A 20611-nucleotide genomic window follows, 5' to 3' on the forward strand; every position below is an offset into this window, starting at 1 on the left:
ATGTTGTCGGTCCAGTCATAGATTCCAAGGAGGGCTTCGTGCCTTTTCCGTATATTCCGGTCATCAAATTCCTAAATTGATTTAATTTTTTTAATGAGCATTGGTTTCAACAAGTTATATAAACAAATCAGCTACTTAAGTGTCCGTGATACGCTTAGGAGAGCTTACCACAGTGGCGGCAAAGATGGCTTGAGCACCCTGTAGATTACCCTTACAAATTCCAGATTTAAAATCTACACCCTGTATATAATATTTAAGTAAAGTTCTAATATTTGTAAGGATCCCAAATGGTCCATGGATCATCAGTTTCAGACCGCTGTTTAAGAGCAATACAATTCAATAAACAATCATTCCTTTCTGTGTTTGTCAAATGATGCACTTAGTAAACGGACAGGAGTGAGATGTGGTCGTATTTGATACGGCTATGTAAAGTGATATTTATGATTTATGTCATTCCTTAAGAAGAAACATTTTTTGCTATTTTGCAACATAATCTATATACACCTGGTATCTTGAATAACAATATAAATAAATATACATTATGTAATTCTTTTATAGAACTTTCGTTAAAAACTAATTTGAATATTATATTTCATTAAACTCCCTTCATGAATGATACATATTATTATTTATGTGGGGAAAACAAAAATGCATAAAACAATGCATAGAAACTATCCACAAAGGCTTTCATGCGTCACTTAAAAGACAAAATGTTAAAATTATACAATCTCTCAAGGAAATGGAAGGAAATTGCTAAGTAAAAAGAACAAAAGACGACAATTTTGATTTATTTAATTGTCACATGAATCAAATTGAAATAAAAAAGTGCGTAAATCATTCAAGATACATAATAGTTATGTAACGGATCTTTTATTCTATATGGACGCGTTTCTTTTGAGTAGTAAACAATGTAAATTCATTTTTTTTTTACAGAGGGAGTGTGCAACTAATATTCAAATCTATTACACCTTCGTATTATTTATATTAATATATAACAAAAGTTATAAATGACTTGCTTGTAGGCTACAGTTATTTACATTTCATAATTTATTTCACCCCATGTCAATTTTGATAGCAATTATAATTTGCCAGAAAAAAGAGTTACAGAAAATATTAATAAAAAAATAATATTACGAAAACTATAAATATCAAGTTTTTTTTATTTATTTCAATGTATCGATATTGTGTACAGCAATGACATGAAATATCATTAAATATTCCTTTTTTTTAAATTAATATTGTAAGGATATATGTGAAACTTCATGAAAAAGAGTCAAATTTGATTTCTAAGAAAAGTTTTGCTTTCTGTAAGTCATTTTAAGAAAAATAATATAATCAATTATAATTTATTTCCAAAATTATAAATATTGCGAAAAAAAGTTATGTCTCAAATAAAAATATAACAAATGTTCTACATTTTATATTCTAATTTGTTTTTTTAGTATATTGTTTATTGATCAGCTCAGCTCGATTAAGTAAATCTTAATTAATCAATTAGTGATTTAGAATGCTCTGTTGATCTCTCATCTCAAAAGTTAGCATTAACATTTGCTTTCTTAATTGAGTGTGGATTACATTTGTATCATTGGAAGAATTCTCATCAATTTATATGAACGAACTAATCTTATTTTCCGATTGGAGGCGCTGCAAATTGCATTAAATGTAGCCTTAATTGATCTTTATAATATTAAAATGTGAAATTGATATTTTATATTATTGAAAAGAGCTATATCTGGACTCATATACGTATCTTAAATCAAATACAGATTTTACACTACAGCTAAAATTATTAAGTAGCTTAACTTGACCCAAATCTTAGGTTACAAAGCCTAGAATTGTCCAAAATAGGGGTATGAAATATTGGGCTGAATTGTACACATATATGAGGTAGAATAATATATTAAGATTTTTTTTTGTTAAATATTGTCTTTGTAGTAATACTTCACCCTATATGCTTGATCATGTTTGTGATTTAATATTGATATTGAAAAAGATCAAGCACACACAGTTTACTTAAATATTTTATATCCAATTTGAGAACAACTTATAAAAAACTCATTCGTAATGATTAATATTCATTACAATATATATGCCCTAACTTTAATGCATAAATTTGCACATATTACTTATTTCAAATCTTGGAATAAAGAAGATGTTTTATGTCAACATTAAATTATTTCATTTCTTATTTGTTGGATTATATTTCTCATTCATGGAATATCAGGTTTACCTCATTATAACAGAAAGTGTATATATTCAATGGCTTTCTTTTTCTGATGATTTGACATTGAATGGTTGCTATCAGTGGTTGGGGGTCTAATTAAGTTGTTTTAAAAGAAAATTCTGGAAAAAACGTAATTCTAGAAAGACCTCTTATTTTGAAATAAATAATCAAAGATTGATTTTGTTAATAAAAATATATGAAATTCTTATTAATCTTGTCCAATAACTAATTGATAAATGAGACATAAACGTTTGTTTACATAACGACTTTGAGGGGGCGTCGTCTTGCTGCCGAGGGTTTGAAACAAAGTATATAAATAATAAGTCGTTTTTGTCAAAGTCACCCTTGTTATGTTATAATATAAAATAGAAAATGAAGATCAGAAATATTTATATGATTTACATAATGGAGCATTATATACAGTGCACCCTGTATACACGTCCAATGCTATATGCAGACGCTATATTTCATTAATATGACTACATTGTTATTTTTCAGATAAAAATATGTTTATGATATACCTCAAGGAGCAATATATACATTGCACCAAGTGACTTTGTGTCTTACATTCATACATACAGAAACTCTTTTTTATAAAAAAGGGGTGATTGTTCACTTAATTATATATATTACTAAACCACATAAAATCACAATATATAGGTGGAAAACAGCATTTATAACTGGTAATAAATGATGTAAATTGATCTTGTGTAAAAAATTATTTGAAAAAGAAAGATAACTATTGAAAAAGGAGAAACAAAGAAAATGAATTACTGCAATTTTGTGCTAATTATTCACCTCATCATTGTTTTATTATTATTATTGAAGAAAGCGCCATAGTAGGCTGGATAGGTTTAGTAGCAGTAAATGCATTTTTTTTTTACTCTTCCCATAAACAAACGCCTTCTCATCGCAGGGTAGTGTGAGGACACAGCCTTACCCTGGGATGTACCCCTCATCATGAATACTCATCAATTCAAAATTGACGAGCAACCATTCTCTATATCATTCAGAGACGTTAATTAAATTGAAATTAAAGATCAAAAATTATATATTTTCTTATATAGTTTAAGCACTCTATAGAAGTACAATTTTTAAAAATTCTTGTATTTATAAATCATAACGATTAAATATTTTATTGCATGAGATAATATTGTTTCTATTTTTCCTCTTTGAAGTTACTTTGTTTCATTAAGCACTGGGAAACCTTTTTCATATATTTTTTAAGCCATGCTTCTCTCTATGTGTACTTTAGTTTTTAAACTATTACATTAGTTCAATTCCTAACTCTATATTTTATCATTCATATGATTTCAATAAAAATCTCGGATTGTTTATTGAATTAAAATAAAATATAATATTTGGCTTTGTCTTTTGAGTGTTAATTAAATCTTAATTTAGTTATAATATTAGTATTTATTTCAATGTAAAGAACGTTTATACATATACAGGACATTTTGCAAGATAAATTAATATTAATTATTGCAAAGTTTTAAAATACTACAACAGTGAAGGATTCAAACTGTATTCGAACCATATGCAACTATGCTACTTTTATTTACTGAATATAACTAATAAACTATTCTGCAAAGAAACATTAATTACAAACCTTTATGACATGAAAAATATTAACTGTTCTCTAGAAAATCAATAAAGCTGAAAGAGATGAACTATGTATAATTTATAAATTGAATTAAAATATTTCATCTTATATATCAATATATTTAAAATCATTGTCCTAAATTGTCCTTTGGCAAAAAGGCCTTGAACCAGTCATATAATACAGCTAATTATGCAACTGATTTCTGGATTTTGCAAGCCAATAAAGCCATTGATTTAAAATATAGTAATATCCATCCAAATAGTGCACATGAGTTTGTCTATGTTACGTTGTTGTGAAAATAGGCTTGTTAGGTATATTGATACTAGTCCAGGGGTCTGCGGATGGGATGCCCGACTCCTCCTTACTAAGTAAAGGAATTTTTGTCTTGGATAAGTACAAATTTTCTCTTGATAAGGTAAAAATTTAATGGGAAAATATGTTGAAAAGCCTCCCCACAAAAAATAACTCTGCAGTTGTCGCTGATGGTGTTACTCGAGTACAGACACCTTTCAAACGGTCTATACTTAATTGATGTTTGAACCAGTAATTATTATTATACGATTGAGGACCTTTTTTTTTTCTTTTTGGAGAAAGGTTGAGAGATATATATGAGAAGAGTGTTTAACAATTGCGAATAATTACTAACATTTTTGAAATTTTATATCATAATTTCTAATTAGTAAGAATATTTAGAACAAACTACATTTTTTTATTTAATTTTCGTCGATCAATACCCCGACACAAGCAAAATGTTTTAAAGTAAATTATAATTGAGCATAGGAAAGATCGTCGATTGTCATTTAAGGAGTTGTAAAAAATATGAACTGTTGGTATGAAAAAAAAAACAATAAATATCTGAAGAAAGTTAGGGAGGTGAATAGCGATGCTGTCATAATATCTGATTAATTTAGCTGCATGAAGCTATAAGTGGGGAATAAAACAAAAAACTCTTTATCTATTAAACACATAGACAATAATTACTCCAATGTTAATCCTCCAAGTCCAACAAGGGCTTTCTCCCTAACAAATTATTTTTCTTTCATGGACACACGAAACCTCTCCTGGGATATTTTCTCCCCAAGAATAATGATTTTATAACACTGTTCAGGTTGTAACTAGAAAAAATTATTGTGCCCGTCTAAGGTAATATTATGATAGTTCTACCTATTAATTTATATTGTTGGTTGATGAAAGATTAATTTACTGTTTATACCTATTTGTTACCAAAAATAAGAAAACTATTTGGGGTTTTATGGTTAAAATGTGTTTAAAAGTAACTCTGATAACCTTATTTCTACATTAATTTTTATTGAAACATAAAATATTAATGTAAAGGTCAAGTTGTATGTTTATGTAGGTTTGTCACATGAACTACATGATATCCCATTAATTGAAGCAATTTCATGTAGGTATACTTATTTTGTGTGCGGACTCTTTGCCGAAAGCCATTTTTCCAAACAGACACTTTGTCGAATGATCACATTGCCTAAAAAAATAATATATATATTTAATCATGATTCATGCTGCAAAATATGTCGTAATGATTTTCATTCATGTTACATCAATTTTAAAAACTAACATATCTCATTATTTTACAGGGATTACAATGATTAAGTGTTTATTAATTAATATTGGATTCATTTTGTTATAAGGATGCTTCAACAGTTGGTTCAAATCACTATTAGAGCAACATTTATGATAATCGCCCAATAATTAATTAAACAAATAAATTATGATGAGAAAAAATGTTAAAAGAAGGAAAAAGTCAATAAAGTAATCAATGGTTGAGATTCCATTGACATTGAAAATAAATAAATTTGTGTATATCGAATCTGTTAGAGCTCCTATGTATCAGGTCAAGTCCTAAGTGACTTTCTATTCCTTATAGAGCGGTCTTATAGATAATTACATAGTATTGCAATATGAATCATCATCAAATATATTTATTATTTTTTTCGTCAAAGTGTATGTTCGGCACAGTGGTCATTCGGAAAAATGGTCTTTGACAAAGTGGCTTCGGGCAATTAGGTTTTCCTAAAACCTACTTATTTTATTCAAGATTAAATTTTAGTTTAATTTACTAAAAAGTGTTCATTAGCATTTTGATATAATTAATGTAGAATGGTTAAACATACATCAGGTCATAAATCTTTATTGAATCTTGAATATTTTCTCCAAAACGGAACAGAAATGTCTCTCATTCATTTGGAAGTTTGTTCATTCTTGCCGACTGTTTTATCCAAACATAAAATATCAAAATTTAACTCTGATAGAGGAGATAGTTTTTGAACTAAACGAGGATCATTATCTTATGTTATGCTTGATAAAACAAGAAACCCGTAACTAATTGATCACATTTTATACCCCTTAAACCATTCAAAAAAGGTGGACAAGATTTTTAACTGATGCATTGAATACTAAAAAATATATAAATTACAATATTTTACTCATGGTTTCATATTTGGAACCTTGATACAATTGGCTTAAAATGACCGATTTTAACTCATAAATAACATTTAACCGAACTCAAATGGCATGAGAGGCCTTTAGCTTTGTCAAAGTAAGTTTCTTTATTCTCCTCAGTAGAAAATGTCTTTGTAGAGGGAAAGAAAAATATCAACCCGAAGAGGAGACAGTCTAATATATATATACATATATATATATATATTCATAAGCTTGTGGAAATCTTTAGATCCCATCATGGGTGAGTGATGTAGGTATGTAAATACATAAAACCTCCTTTCTGCCTCTTTTGATCACAACTTTAATAGATTAACTTCATTGTTTACTCTGTTATTACATTGTACTATGGGAAGAAATTGATTGATCTAAATAGTGTTTCCTTTCTCTTGAGCAGGTTCATAAATCTTCAAACACATTTATATTCGTTCGAATGCGGGGTTTTTGTGTGATAATTTAAATTGACTTGATTTCACAAAAAGGTCGATTAATAATTATTATTCATCAAAAAAGAATTAAAAAAAGGAAAACCTTTTGGAAAATTATTCATAATTAGCATACATGAAAGTCCCTCTTAGTCTACATAAATCTATAATTAAGCAAAAAAATTGCGATATTATTATTTGATATATATTGTCCTATATAACTAAACTGATAGATATAGAGTTTAATAAAATACTAATTGAAGTACCCAGCATTGCTTGGATATATTAAGGGTTGAAAACATACAAATGGACAGACAAACTTTGCTTTAATAATATAGAAAATGACATTCTAATTAAAATGTAAAAAAAAAAAACGAAATGTAAAGATTTAAAGAATATTTTTAGGAAAGAGATAAATTTAGCAGTGATAACGTTTGATTAGATTACCTGTGAGTTGCTGTGAGAGAAAGAAATCCCAATCCTTATCTTGTTAATTTATTGACAGGAATACTTTAATTTTGAGCTTAAATCCTACTCTGAGTCCAACAAGCTATTATACATATTGCTCAGTTACAAATCACTCAGTAGAAAAAAATCTTTATACGTGTTAAAGATATTTTATACAACTCTACTCATAGAGTTGTATAAAATATGCCCTGCCGATATGGTAGAAAAGAGAAACGGAAAAATAACATAGTAACTTAAGCAGTTTGAATAATATTTTTGGGAAAAGAAGCTAAGCTGTCATGATGTTTTATTACATCAACTACCTTGGGGCAGGCTAACTCATGGAAATGAGCCAATTTTGGTCAACTTTTCTAGTAACTACATACATTTTTTGGTGGGGAAAAAATCAGACACTAATTTGATTTCAATGCCTTACCCCCCCTTCCAACTAAAAATAAATACAAAGTATCCAAGACTTAAAGGTTTCTTCAACTTAAAAATAATTGAGTTGGTGCAACCATAAACAACCCTGATTAAAATAGATGAAAAATAACATGGCTAATCATTTCATTTTTATCGAATGAGGTTTCGTGTTTATTTAAATTATTTTCTTGCGACTTAATTTATAGTATCGCCTATATTTTTGTTATTTTGTCTTTTAAAAAAATTTGAGATTTTCCCGATTTTAAAATTAGGAGGGATGGATTAAATACTAGCTTTAAATTTAAGGTTTAACTTCCACACCAATTATTGCCCATAAAATTCAGTTGGCAGTATCTATCCGACGTTATTAATAAAATTGTTATGAGGTTTAGGGTGGATTATCGGAAATGAAATTTATGAGTATTTTCTTGTAGAAGTGTATGCTTTATTTTATTTATTTTTTAATTTTATTTTTTACAAAATAACAATTATCTAGTTTCAGGGAATGCAATTTCTTAATTTTCCTCTTAACAACTTTTGTAATTAAGTTGGTAGATAATGTTGAAACAATACCAAAATCTTGAACTCCATTATGCTCCTTCAATATCAATATCACGAAATAATATTAATCAACATTTGTCTAATGGAACCAAATACACAGAAAAGGCTGTCTTCCATTTAAAATTATAATTTGACAATATTTTGAATCAACTATTACATATATATATATATATATATTATGAAATATCAAATCAACTGAATCTATCAAGAAATCATTTACTTTATTGGTACGAAATAAATTATATACATATATTTTTATACATTTTATAAATATATATGTATATTAAGATCTATAGAAAATATGACGTAATTCTACAAAAAATATATATATATATATTTTTATGTTAAAATATATCTTTCCCTGAAATCATTCAATAGAGTAATATTAATATAAAAGCCTTAAAAAAGATATTTAACCATCCCTAACTTCCTTGACGTTTTATCACCCCCAGAAACAAAATATTATTGTAACATCTTGTGTGTATCATATTTTTGCCTCATCTTCAATATAAATTCTTAATTTATCGCATAATTTTTATATCAAATTTTTGGGAGATGGTACTTTATCGGTTAATGAGTTATCAATTGAGTCCGGAATCCTTTAATTGTCGAGGTTAAAAATGAGCTTTTTGATGCGTTTTTTGTATTGATCTATTAAGACGAGGAATAGAGGCGTAAAAAGATGATTGGTCAGAAAATAAAAATTTAGGAAATCAAAATTTTCGTGTTAGCCCTTACAATTTGAATAGAAAACAGCTTATCTGTGAAGATGTTTTATTAGACTAGCTTCAAGATGTCGTAAAAGATGAAGGAAATAAACACAAATCGCAATTTGTATCTAATAAAAACTTAGACAGGTATTATTCAGAAGTCCATCTTACATTCAACTTTGATTCCAAAGATGACTTACACTTATGGCTTTCGTAGAAACTCTCGGGATTTCTCTCCATCTTATATGAGCACACTAACACGTGGTTACTTTATAAATATTTTCAGATATTCTCTCTTCAAGATTTAAATAATAACAGCTTATGAAATAATACAGAATGTTCATATTTCCACTTACAAAAATTATTGCACTCGTTATATATTTTTCATCTCTACTATAAAATATATTATTAAATCTTACCGATTTGTTAATAAAAAAATTCGATAAACGAAATCGTAATTCTGACAGCTTGAAGAATGTTTCGAAGACGAGAAGCTTAGTTGCTGTGACATATTGTTTGACTAGCTGCAAGCCGCTATAGGAAGATGAAAATTTGCACAAATCCTAATTTCTACATAGATACCAAATTACTCCAATGTCTATCTTGAAATGTACTCCGAGTCCAAGAAAGACTTACTCTTATAACTCTATAACAAATCCTTCATCTTCCAGAAGCAATACTGTTCGTATAGTAGCTATAAAAAGTCATGCGTTCGTCAAAGTTCATATTTCTTAAAACTCAAACAATGAATATGAGCGGAGATGGAAAAGGAGTAGAAATGTCTACTTTTGTATTGAATATGTTATGTTTGATAATAATATATGTATTAATTTAGAAATAGTCTAACATATAAAATCAACAATCTACTATTTCAGATAATTCATTATAATGGTAAAAAAGTATTCAATTGGTTCACTAAAAGTTATACTTATTCCATCATAAGCAACAAAGTCTAACGGTAAATACATCTTTATATTGTGAAAATATCCATTATAATATTGGTGTGGCTGAAGAATGAAGATTATACACCATAATCTATACTCATCCGTATGAAAAGCCAATAAAATTGAATATGTGTCCCATTTACTAAATGACACGGTATATCCCTAAGATTTGAAAACACATTAAATATATAGTAGTAAATTATTATATGGTTATCGATAGAGCTTTTGAAAGCTTTAAGATACAAGGAATAAATAGTTTGTAGCTTTTTATATTTAAATAATAATAATCAATTTCGATTATAATTGAGAAACCTTGTCTCAGCAATTTAATAGAAAATCTCATTACTAACATATGTAATTGATTGCTTCAATGAGCTATGACTAATTTTCCTCATTAACTAGAATAATAATATATTTCATCGAATTGATTATTATCATACAAGGTCGATTAGATAACTTGAGACAATTTTAAGATAACAAGTAGAGAAAATAGCAAGAAAAATAATAATACAATTAATAACATATATATAAGTAAAATTATACAGAGTAGGGACTTGCAGTAGAATATACGTACGACTTTATCTTCGTTATACTGGGTGTAGAAAAAAATAATAAAATCTCCTAAAAATACAGTTTTGAATAGGTGTTGTTTATTAAATCTTAAAGTTACGATTATTTATGAATAGCTTGGATTCTAATCCTTTTATTGATGTACATGTTGTAAAAAAATTAATGTATATGTCACGATGGAGGTAAGAAGAGCCATCATTAGCAATTTAATCAGCGCCCGGAGGACCCCTCAGATATTATGAAGGTCTTAAACGTCAGTAGAACCACAGTCTGTCGGGTCATATATATTTTGATTTGCCTGCTAAAATACAAACAAGCCTTGTTGGACTTCTTCATGGCCTTGATGATCTATCGACCACATTTTCCTTCAACACCATCATGTTGTTGGTATTGCTCAAGACGGAATTCTTTTTGACGGTGGGACAGGAGTGGCCTCTCTATTCTTGTAAGCGACCTTTCTCCAGCTTATTGGACGGGCTTGCCCACAGCTAACCGATGCACCTTCTTCTTCTTAGTGTTATTTGACATAGTTATCGTTGGGCTCGCCTTAAGAGACTCCATGATGTTTTATGATGTACCAATAAGATTGCAAAGCCGTTGTTGGTATATCCATCCAGATTCTACAATATCAAGAAGTCCATTTCAACCACATATACACAAAATTGCTGCAGCAAAAATATGGCATATTTATGCCTGCCTCCATGTGGCTATCGTCCTGCACTGAGCTCAAACCCCTTTGCAGTTCAAAGTGTCTTGGAAAAGAATGGCTGATGCACATCTCGCTTTGAACTGTCGTCATGATAGAGGGAACACGGTGTTCATGAGCGGTCAATCTGTACCTCGGCGTGGCGAGGCAGTTATTGCCTATGAAGGAGGACATAAAAAAAATTTATAGATAATTATAGTATTTAACATAAACATATCAAAAATTGGTTTTGAGTTGTATCTTCTGATTCCATTACAATCACGTTTTTTTTATTATTGTTACTATTCTTTTGATTGTTCAGATCGAGTTCATGGATTAAATATAAATAAACATTACTGTATAACAATTATTCAACTCCTTCTGACCTATGAATTGTCTGTGAAGTCCATATGCATGATATATGTTTCCTTTTCCAGGAACGAGCGAGGTGCGAACCTACGCACATTGAATTTAAGATAATAAATTCTAACACATTTTTGCTACTTTGTTCTAAGTTTTATAGCTTTTGTCAAAAGTCGAGTTTTCTGTAAAAATAAATAATATTCCAAATATCTTGTAAAAATATAATTTTTCACAAGTAATTTTTCACAAATAATTTCGTAAAAATATTGTCGATTGATATTTAATTGCTTAGTTAACAAAGTTTTGTAACTGATAGAAAGCCCCTATAATATATCAGGTAAGTTCATCATTTAAATAATTTTTCATTTGTATTGATTTTTAAAGGTTTTTTGGAGCTTAGAGATATGAAAAATATTATGTAAGTCCTTTATTTAAAAAAAATCGAATATATTCTATCCGTACTTTTTATAAAGGATGTATTCATTACGTAAAGTTGTTGAAAAATTTACATATACATTTATAATATATATGAAACTATGTATGTTTGATGTATAACGAAAACATGGCTCGATAATGATAGCAATCGTGAAATTATTTTGACTAATTACAAACTTATTTTTCGCGTGAATTGCATGGGATTGAAGAAAGGAGAGGTGGTATGGCGTTCTTTAGCTCAGAAGATCTCAGAAGTTCTTTACTTAGAGAAATCTCTGATGTCAATTTCCAAATATGCAAAATCCAATTTGATAATCATGGGATCCTTTCTATATATTGGGCTCCTAGTACCAAGCATAATGAAGACAATTAGTTTCTACATATCTAAGATCAACTCGCACTGACAAAATCATCTGAGGGGCATCCAGTCTTCCTAATATTGAATGTACACTCTTCTTCTACTTTTAGGCTGTATATAAAATTATTTTAAGATATTTTCCTGTGACAAAAAGTCAATGAAGCAACTCACTCTCGTTCAAATATTCTGGATTTGGTGCTCTCCTCCTCGAATTCTATTGTAAAGACTCAGGTGTTGAATGATATTTTATATCCAATAATTATCCAATTTTAATTTCCACCATTAAACATATCGCTTATATAAAAACAAAAATAATATTGATAAAGGATAATTCAATTTTACCAAGGGTGACTATCTCTCAATGAATAAAATACTTCGAACAATTGACGTGGTCGGGCATTTTATCTCTTCCCATCGCTCAAAAAATCTTGAGACTAGGTGGACATTAATAAAAAATACTTGCAATGATCTTTTTAGTAGCTATATCACGTCGCAAGTGCATCATTTCATATGGTTTCCATGTTAGGATAATCTAATTAGCTACAAAAAGTATGTAAAGAATAACGTGCATCTTATTGACAAAATAAGATTGAGCTACTATCAAAGCTTTCTCACTCTAATATGATACCTCTTTAGTCATATATCAGAAAGAAGAGAGTAGGTTCTACCTGCAATGGTATTGATTCAATACGAAATAATGACGGTTTACTCATTTTTGATGATTTTGACATAGAATATTACTTTAATACGTATGTTGCACCGATTTTTCAACCCAAATTGAATTGAGTATATGAGGGCCCTATGGATACAATTTCTAGGTCTAAGCCCCCCTTTGAATGCTTCTTTTTTAGTGAAGAAGTTAGTGGTGTGATTGTGAATATCCATTGCTCTTTTTCCATTGCACCAGACAGAATCAAACCATTAATAAATAATTTTATTCTGTTATTTTTCTTTATTTCTTTGTTCTTTCTTTTGAAATAAATAATAACTAGTGCGTACCCTCAGGAAAGACAAAGAGTAGCAATGAGACTTTATTCCGTAGTTACATGTCTTTGTATGTCTCGGAGTAGAATTGAGGATCGGCATTGGAGTAATTACAATCTAAAGGTCCTTGCATATCAGGAGTAGGATTGATGTATTTACTTCCTCTCAAGCCTGCTTGTAGCTGATCTTATAAAACATCATGAAAGGTAAGTTGCGCTCCACCCAAACATCTTCAAATTATCAGAGTGATCACGTTAACATTTGATTTCCTTTTTCTTTTAACATGCGAGTGGATAGTAATATATAATTCCATGGAGATCACTATAAAAAATAAAGAGCTTTTTACTCACTAATGCTTTGAAATTTTGAAAAGGAAGATGAGTAATTAATAAGAGAGCTAATATCTTGCAATTAACCAATATATAAATTTGTGCTAAAAAAAAATTTGAAAATTTTCAAATACCTATTTTTTAAAATTTACACGGTCCTGTACCTAAGCTTAACTGAAATTCAGAGGGGAAAATACATCATTTATACGTCGTTTCAGCCTTTGGCTATATTTAAAAAAATTATTTTAACATTAATATCTATAATAGAGGAATTTTATTTACATACAGATAGGTATATAATCTTATTTTAATAGTGGGGTTTTAATTTCTTAGCATACTCAATTTCAAATAATAATAATTACTTTATATCAAACTGATTTTTGGTATGAAAAAAAAAAAAACATTGATGACAATATAGCAATTGTAATTAGGGATGGGAGTTTTGTTGTGATACAGGTGCGATACTTATAAAATTAATCACATTAAACCTTTTTAACATCAACTGCTTGTCATTCTATAGGGGGAGGGGGGAAAAAAAATATTTTTTATATTATTGAGGAGACCCTTTTTCATTTCAAATATCATTGGTGGTGGGAAAATTTGGAACCTTTTCCTAACTATAGTTAATTACATAAGTATATTTAATTATTATTATGTATTAAAAAAGAGAATATAAAGATAGGCGGTAATCCTTCTTTCAGAGGGAGATGTTAATAGCACGATGATCTATGGAAGAATGAAAAAAATAAAATAAAAAAGAAGACCCGCATTCTTATCGAGGACCAGAGACCGCGGTCAATTGCCATGTATTTTTGTTGCTACACAAAGACAAGAGATATCCAAATTTGTATAATATTAATCAAATTACAAAAAGAGTAAAAATTGTGCATCATTTGGAGGGCTTTACCCAATATATATTTTATTTTCAAAACAGCTATGCTGCTCTTCTCACAAACTTTCTTCAAATTATTAAGGCGACCACGTTCATTTTCTAATTATTTTATTTTTACATACGCGTGATAAATATAAATTGCATCACTGCACATAAACTAAAGAAATGAAGAAGTATACATTTTTGAGGGATTTGAGAAATATTTTTAGAATATCTCCCCTAACATTTAAAAAAAGAATATTTTAATAAGACGTCTTTTTTTACTATTGTACGCCTTGCACGCTAAAAATGGCAGTTATTTTCATTTCATTATACTCTAAGTATATTATATACAAAGTGTAAATAAAGTGATTGGGAATTATAAGCCTAAGTTCTAAATAATATTCTATTGCTTTCTAAAGATATTAATGTATGAAAGAAAAATACAAAATGGAAATACATAAATTTACAAAAGCCAATTTATAAAATCTTATTGCTTCAATGCATCTAATTCATGCTTTTTGTATTACAGTACTCGTTTATACGTGCAAAAATACAACAAATGAAAATTATTTCATCAATCCGTTGTGCATTAAGAGATCTACATATATATATAAATATATATATATGTACCTATGTACATATCTATTTTTGAAAAGTAGATGAGTAAATGAGGAAATTGCCTCATTTCCCTCCTCCTCCTTCCTGTCTAATGGCTGATATATCTTTACAACGGAGTAGCAACATCAATTAATCTGTACATACTATTATATATATGTATGTAGAATAGGGTGTCAATTCATATTTAGTGAGCACTGAATTATATATTTTGTCTGAGGTAACCCATAGAGAATGAACTATTTAGAGGATGCAAGTTATTTTTGATGGCAACATTGTGAGGCAGGCTTCTTTTTGAATATATAGCCAGTGATGCTAATCGGAAGTATTTTGGGATTTTTTAAAAACTAAAACAAAAATTAACTCTGACAGTTTGAAGAATGTATTGGAGGAGAGCAGCTTAGCTGTCATGATGTTACCTTGTATTATCTACTAGAAGCTGTACCGAGGGAGGAGAGGAGGAACAAAATAAGTAAGGACAAAGGCATTAATTACTCCAATGTTGATACTTAGTTCTACTCGGAGTCCAGCGAGGCCTTTTTTTTCTGAACCTAGCACTAGGTTCATTTGGTAAGTGATATCTCACAATTAATACATTGCATCGAAAAAAGCTTAAACTATGCTTAAAGGTTAAGCGTACATTTAAAAAAAAGTGTATTTACAGTTTTGTGTTTGGTGAAGACAGTTACAGTATGTTACAGCGTTCCAAAATGGAAATAAAAAAGAAGAAAATTCGATACATTCTTGAATATCATTACAACCAATGTGAAAAAGCGGACCAGGCAGCAAAAAAAAAGGCTGTTTATGGACACAATACACTATCAAATGCAATAGTAAAGCAATGGTTCCAACAATTCTGTTCTAGTAATATGGACGTAAGGGATGAGGCAGGCTCTGGTAGAAGAATTAACGATTTAAAGGTGATAAAATAATGGAAATACCTTCAAAATAGACATAAGTTATCCAATAAAAGGGTACAAATCGGATCTAAATTGTTTAATCTTAACTATGTTAATTTTATAGTAAAAATAAAGTAAAAAATGATCAAAACTTTTTCATTCACCAATTAACTTTGCAACAATTCCTGAGGGATACTCTGTCTTTTATGAGCACACGCAAATTTTCAATCATGTATGTTCTACATTAATGATAGCTTGTATATTGTAGAAAATTAAGTTCACTTTCCAATAATTAAATAATAATGATAGCAGCTTAGGAAAAGAAAATTCCCTCTTAAAGGTTGACAACTCTAAAAAAAAAAAAAATGGGCTTGCTAAAAAATTGAACTGAATAGGTATGTATAGTTCTTGTAGATCAACCACTCAGTTGACAATAATATACATAGAACTCGATCAGAATCTCCTTAAGAATGCGTAGATCTCTAATACATCCCTTTCTGTTAATAGCTGTCATCAAGATATTTCCCAACTTGTAGTCTCTAAATATTTGTATATTGATGATGTTACTTCCCAAATTAATAAATTACAACAAGCAATTATATTTCTTTTACGATTTAATATTAATAAATTTGAAAATCTAGAGCATTTTAAGATAAATCTTAGATTATATAGCAACAAAATAAGTCTAAGGCCCTGTTCACATGCCAAAGTTTTTTAAAACGATGCTGTATTTCATCTATTAGGATTCAAAAAACTCGGCGTCGACATATGGAAGGAATATGATTTATTGGAGCCTGTTAATATTTTTTATAAGAATGATAATTTATTTTCCTTTTGTTTTTAAAATGATAATGTTACTATTAGAGAAGGGAAAATGAGCGCAGTCGGTGTGTGGAAATTAACTTATCATAATTTGTACAAGACTTGTTTAAGCAGATGTTCCACATTAGCACCGTGTATAAAGTATCCAATTCTTCCACTCTATGAATCATTTTCAAAGAATATCGTTTAATGTCAAATAATGTTAAACGAAGGCCTTGTGTGGGTTCAAACCCAAAATGGATAAATATTTTGCATTTTTCTTATAAAAAGGTTTCCGATTGGTACAGGGCCTTTGATTAAGGATTAAAATATGACAAATGATATATTCTTTTTTGTATTTTTGGGTTAGATGAGAGAAATAGGTAGAAGACTATGGGCGTTATACACAGTACATAATGTATAGTTTTATGTTATGTCTCCTTAAACTGTCCTTCTATAACAGTGGCGATATTATATTCCGCAAAAAACTTATCGAAATACTTTTTTTGCATATTTTTTATACTAAAAAAGTATTTAATAAAAAAATATATATACATCCATGTACATGGATGATAATTAAAGAAGAAGAATAGATTTTCAAAAAAGACATCCTTAATTTTCTTTAATTAAAATACGTAGAGCAATCTATTAACAATTCCCATTGATAAAATAATAATTTGGGCTAACACTGCCTAAAACATAAAATTTAGTACTCAAAACAAATGGATTGGCACCCTAATGTATAATGTGTATATATATTACATAGTAGGTTCCATTTTATAATTTTCTTTTTTTGTCATGTAGAAAGTCATTAGCTTATTGTATGTATGTATAATTCAAGTTTTTTATATGTATATATTTATTTTTAATTTCTGATGGAAGCTAATACAGAATAAATAACAAAAATTAGAGTATAATTTTCATTTTTTATTTTGGAGATCCAAGCAAACTTTTCAAAACATTAAAAGTACCTATATTTGTATATTTTTAGGTTATAGAAAGTAGGAATATTGTCCTCAGGAACATTGCCATCGACACAAATGACCCGAAATTATAAAGACTATTTTTGGTTTTTTCAAAAATAGTCTTTATTTTCAACTTCTGATTTCACTTATCATTCGATTTCTTAATTTTGTTCAATTATGTTTGTAAACATATTCACAAAATTTGTATTGTAATTTTTTTTTACCACATAAAAAAGTTAAATGTCTTTTCATGTAATTTTCTAATATTGAAAAAATGTAAAGAAAAAAATCAATTTCGGGGAAACTTATTTTAAAGCGTTTGAAAGATAGTTAATTCTTCAAAGTTTAGCATTTTGTAAAAAATAACTATTTTAGAAGAATAAATGATGTTTCAAAAGTTTTAAAATAGTGTATCATTAAATTGATTTCCCGATTATATATTTCTTTTAAATGCTCCTATACTATCATTCTCAGGAATGTTTAAAATGAATTAAATATAAATATATCAAAATCCTAAAAGTATTTTGTTTGGTACATTTTAATTTGTATATGTCAACCAAACTTTGAGATGGGATCAACAAAAAAAATTGTATTCCTGTCCTTTTGGAAACGGAGTTATCGTATAACTTATGTTCTTGAAAGGATAAGGACTGCAATGTCCGTCATCCAAACACCAAGGCCCTCAAAGCCACTGTCAGTCAGCACCGGGACGCTATGAGAAAGGACTAAATCTGCACCGTTAGAAAGAACTTCCTCCACCGCTTGCAAGCCATCATTGCCGCTAAGGGCAATTACATTAATGGTTAAGAGAGCTCAGACAAACACCTTTTATTTATAAATTTTGTTGAAATTGTAATGTTAATTAATAAATTATATCTTTTTCCGATTTTAATGGACTATTCGATTCAAAAGTTATGTTGGCCAACAGCTCAATTAAGGAAGTTAGTAGAGTTATTTTATGATGGGCCATCTGTTATTGAATTATTTTCCAATTAGCGTTAAACTAATTAAATTTGGAGTATTGTAAAGTAGGAAATATTGCAACAGCATGATGGGGTTCCAGACCACACTCCAAAATGAAGTGCAAAAATGGTGCAAAGGTAATTTGAAACACTTTTTAAAAAAATCGTTTTTTTTTCTTTCTGATCTTAATGCCCTAGACTTTTTAATTTCGCATACTGAAAGAAGAGACCATTACAGTTTCCAAACCCGTCAAAGGCTCCCTGATGGCAGCTGAGAAGATTATATGAACAAAAAGAAGTTTTGTGAACTATCTGCAAATCAGTGATGAGTATAGAAGAGATCTATATACTAAGTTTAAAGGGTTAGAAAATGAAAAACGATTGTTGCGTGTGCTCTTTCTTCTTTTTTGTACATTATTTAACATGTCGTACTGTTAACTTCTCTCTCCGAAGTATGTATTATTGTCTATCTTTTGTATAGACTGTTTTAAACATGCATAATAAACTATACATATATTTGAATGTAAATATGATTGTAATATTTTAAATGAAGAATGTTCTCCTTCTAAATCTTTAATTTATATCAAATGCATATACAAAACATATTTTTGTAAATACTACAAAAAAATATTTTGAAATTTTCATAATTCTTCATGACTAAGCCAAGAACGAAAGCAGTAGAAGAACCTTCACTAAGTAAATTTCTATATGCAGTTTGTTTTGATAGTCTTGAGGGAAAACATGGAAAAAAAATTAATCATATTTAGATATATATTGTACAGCTTATTGTATGTAAAGAAACAAAAAAAAAACAGATTCATATAAAGAGTTGTAAATTATTAATTAAGGCCGTTAATTTATTACAAACATATTTGTGTATGATAAATAGATATACGCGTTGCACATTTGTGTATGTCTGTTGTATGGAGGCTTGCTTGAATGTATGTAATATTCTTAGAATAATAAATAAAAAATACCAGATAATTTATACCCTCTTTCAAGATAAAAAGAAGTACATTACTGGAACATAAACACAAAATAAACCTGAAATATTTTTCTCAAATTTGAGTGTGGATTACATTTCCATTCTTCTACGAGTTATCGTCACTTTATATTAACATATTATACTTAATAACCCTAGGGAGGCGCCGCAAATTATACTTAAAGTTATTGTTGTATCAGTCCTTATTTAAGAACTTGAGATATTTTATTCCAAAGCCCCTATCGGGGCCATTATAAGTATTTTTAATAAATAAAGGTTTCTTAACTATGGTTAAAGTTCTTGTGTATTTTAACTCATCCCACATTTGAATACAAAGCCCATAACTGACTCAAAAATGCCCATGAAGTATTAATAGTTGTATGTATATTTGAAATTAGTAAAAAGTATTTTCAAATTTTCTCTATTACTTTAATCATCTAATAATAGTTCAGATGTTTTCACTAGCGCTCCATATCTCTAAACCATGGTCATCATATTGGAACATAATTTCCAAAGTTAGGATTGTGTAGAGTATTTTTACTACCGTCATAAATTGAATTATCACTAAGAAAACGGCGTTTTGGGGTCTAAAAATTGATATTTTTATTATATAAAATGAGCCGATTGCCAATAAATCTTGAAGAAATTTAAGAAAATATTGTTTTATAGGCAGCTGCAATATATTAATTCCTTATTTTATTTTGAATATCCATTTAAAATACATTATATATGGTTAGAAACGATATTGTTGGCCCCTTTTGGTTGTTATAATCATAATCAAAATAATTGGCGGAAAAAAAGTTGATTTATCTCTTCTTACATCTAAATGCAACTGATATCTGCGGTAGGTTTTTTAACTAAACGTCTACAGAGTCTTTATGGTCTTGTTAGAATTTTTTTTTTGAATATATATTATTTTTAGTCATAAATAGGTCAAGTATGTTCATATACTTGACCTAAGTAATTATCACTTTTAATGGGTTATTAACAGT

The 20611-nt window shown here is 28.7% G+C and overlaps 1 protein-coding gene across 2 annotated transcripts in view; it reads right to left on the reverse strand.

Annotated features, from left to right (window-relative positions):
* LOC121113540 (uncharacterized) overlaps positions 1-20611 on the reverse strand; it is a 219417-nt gene that overhangs the window by 172341 nt on the left and 26465 nt on the right. The window contains exon 2 of one of the 2 annotated variants that reach the window (XM_040707341.2): positions 5243-5313. The exons of the other annotated variant lie outside the window; for it this stretch is intronic. The gene's annotated coding sequence lies outside the window, so the exon portion shown is untranslated. The remainder of the gene's footprint in view (positions 1-5242; positions 5314-20611) is intronic. 2 annotated transcript variants of the gene reach the window in all.

The sequence above is a fragment of the Lepeophtheirus salmonis genome, chromosome 2, assembly GCF_016086655.4.
Source record: "Lepeophtheirus salmonis chromosome 2, UVic_Lsal_1.4, whole genome shotgun sequence".
NCBI classification, from domain to species: Eukaryota; Metazoa; Arthropoda; class Copepoda; order Siphonostomatoida; family Caligidae; genus Lepeophtheirus; species Lepeophtheirus salmonis.